Source organism: Schistocerca nitens, chromosome 4, assembly GCF_023898315.1.
Source record: "Schistocerca nitens isolate TAMUIC-IGC-003100 chromosome 4, iqSchNite1.1, whole genome shotgun sequence".
In the NCBI taxonomy this organism is placed as follows: domain Eukaryota; kingdom Metazoa; phylum Arthropoda; class Insecta; order Orthoptera; family Acrididae; genus Schistocerca; species Schistocerca nitens.
Genome location: NC_064617.1, coordinates 85,696,267 through 85,699,598, shown reverse-complemented (window position 1 = coordinate 85,699,598; position 3,332 = coordinate 85,696,267).

The following is a 3,332-nucleotide window of genomic DNA, read 5'->3' as shown; positions in this document are numbered from 1 at the left end:
GTAAACACATCAAATATGAAGAAATTCGAAATTTACTCACCTTATTCATAGAGCTGGCTTTTGTCAGAAATGTGTCTGTGTCATCCTTCAGGAATATTAAATTGTTATAAAACCAAAGCTGTGCTGTATAAATTTCTTCCGTGCCCCTTCGTGACATATAACAATTAATCACCTTTCTGTGCCTTTTTTTTTCAAGACAGTACTAATACTAAGAATTATTTTTCTAACAACATCTTTTGTGAGTGCTGCATCTCTAACTATACTTTATTCAACAGCAGCTCCAGCCACTTTTCTTTCTTTATTTTGTCATAATATGCTTTTGAAATTGTCTAGATAACAAACTACAAAGAAAATAGCAAACAAATAAGTAAATTAAATATCTTCCACAATGCTTCTTGCTCTCTGAACAAGTCAATAAATTTGCTGATAAAATCATTCTCCCACGTAACCCTCCTGTACGATTCACACAACTGTGTTATTCACACAAGTACACAACCACATACCAATTGTTTTTATTAGTAACTCGATGAGGAAGCATTATCAATTTCCAGTAACAGAACGTAATTTCATTTTCGTTAACAAATTTGTAGTGCTCTTTACACCTTTGAATGGTTAACAAGTTATTTCAATTAGCCACGTAATGGTTAAGTATCAGGGAACGTAATTTTTATTTATTAGAAAGTTCTTTCACACTCTATCTCCGTTTGCCATGGGACAGGTGACAAAACTGTTTACAAACAAACGAGTCATACGCAAGTAGCTATACATCACACACAGATCGCATGTACAATCCGGCAGATTGTCTGGGATTTCCATGCGATCAGCCATCAGTGACGGATCGCAGTGATTTGCCCCCACATGTGCGACCTATGAAGTGATAGATCACATGTGCGATGGATCGCTGCTATCTGTCACTTGTGTGTGGGACCGCTTACTAATTCATTAATTACATTGCATAAGTAAACGTTGGTTTTTAATTATTTAGGGAGAGTACGTTTTATTCTCACTCTTGTGTTCCATAGTCTATGATACATAGTTTACAATGAAACATCCAGGTGAGACTAGCAAGACAGCCTCTAAACATTTTTTTTTTAATCGAGCATGAAAATATAGCTGACAATATTTTTTTAACCCGGAGTCATTCTTTGCAGTTTATGTGGAGGTTACAAAGTTGTTTAAGTGTGTGTGTGTGTGTGTGTGTGTGTGTGTGTGTGTGTACTCTGATCTCGTATTTTAGATGTGGAAACACTGGAAACGTGATGTTTTGGTAATTAAAGAAAATCTTTCAGTTATATTTGAGCACAGCCAAGATGGATGTTCTGGGGCTTTCTTGTAACTGGCTCACTAGTTTTAATGACAGGTAGAGTACTACGCTCTGATTGGACAGGTTAAAAACCACAAGTTGACCAGTTTCACCATCTTGGAATCTTACTTCAAAATTTCCCAGTAACATAACTGAGCTAGTTCAGCCATTTTGGATTTCGTTGGTCATTTCACTTTCATGGCCACTAAAGTACTAGGCTGTCCCTGACTGGAGAGAGAGGGTATTAAATTTTCCACTAGCACAACTGGGTTGGTGGCTGGTGGTTTCATTTTAATAAAAGTGTGATTGTCTAGAGTGGGGAGCAGGAGGGGACGTGGTCATTGATAAGAATGATGACATCACTGACGAGAGTAATTACGTAACTGATAAATATCGCAGACCTTGAGACGTAATAGGCTTTCAGGTTATTTGTACGTGATCACCTTCAGCAGGCAACTAAGGATCAATGTGCACTGTAGGATCAATAAGTACTCCTCAAGGTACCGTATAGTGCGTGGCGGAGGGCACATTGCACCAGTATTATCAATTTTATTCTCTGTTTGTTTCGAATATTTTCTAAATAGCTATGTATGCACCCTAAACTCGGTCTCTTTTTCTTATGATCCCTATGTCATGCGTATGATCGTTGCAGCATGAAGATAGCCTTGTATCAGATACACCACCACTTTTATATTGGTCATACCGATTTGTGACAGTCATAGCAGAGAAGTCTGTTCTCGTGGATGCTTGATAAATACTCGGAACACTGGAACACCATCGTAAAATCAGTCGCACTAACATATTGAATGCGATTTCCTTTACAGATCTACCGAACTATCCCAAAACCGTTACAATCTCAGCCTACTATACACTTCTCCTGCCTCGTGATGACTGGGTGTTGTGTGATGTCCTTAGGTTAGTTAGATTTAAATAGTTCTAAGTTCTAGGGGACTGATGACCATAGATGTTAAGTCCCATAGTGCTCAGGGCCATTTGAACCATTCTTTTACACTTCTCCTAACGCTGATTTTAGGTGGTCGTCCCATTTGATATCATGTCTTACATGATGTGACGTGATCAAGATGTTCACTGCTTGTCTTGTTGCCAGATACTGGATGATTCTTTCTCTTTGTTACAGGCATTATCTTGCACGTGCCCACATTGACACTAAGTGGAAATTTTTGTCCAAGTGTTTCTGCAGTTCCTAACGATTGTACAACGACGATACCGTTCTGTACATATTGCATTGTCACCGAACTGTCCCATACTGTTGCTACACTCGTTGCCTGGTGTAACGCACTGGGTCCTATTAGACAAATATTCCTCGAGAGAATCGTGTTTTTGCGAAGATATTCCGTATGATTGTTTCTTCATTAGTTGTCGGCTTTCTCATATTGTGTCGAACGCATTGGGGAGAACTAGGGAGACGCGGTCTGTCTATCCACCTGCATCTATTGTTTGCAAGGATTTTTTCCTTTGTTTCTGAAACGTTGCCGGTTTAATATTCCAGCGAGTATCAAATACCATTACAAATGTTTACAGATACATATTTCAAATAATTTTTGAATGTGTATATTTTGTTTAAAGGGATATTATTTACTCGTATGGCTGGCAAACCTCAGATGCATACGCATACGCATCATGAATTCTGTTAAACCCACAGTCGAGTCAGAAATCGAAAACATCTTCCGCACTAAGCTTCAGCGTTACATATCTGACCATCAGGTAGTCAACGCATGCACTCCTGCAGGTCATCGTTGCTTAACATACATGATCGGCGACAGCAACACGGAATGACACACACACAGCCCATATGGTGGTTCGTAACTTCAGCGCCAAACTATGGGGAAAGCTGAGTCGCGCGCTGAAGATCATTGCTTGTTATCGAGGACTGTATTATTTTAACCCATCATTTAACAGTTCTGAGCGTGAGGTCCCTGTAAGGTTTTGAGAATCAATAGCGACGACCCAAAACACAGTTCACTTAACACAGTTTCTAACGAAATTACAACAGGTGTTCTACCAGTTT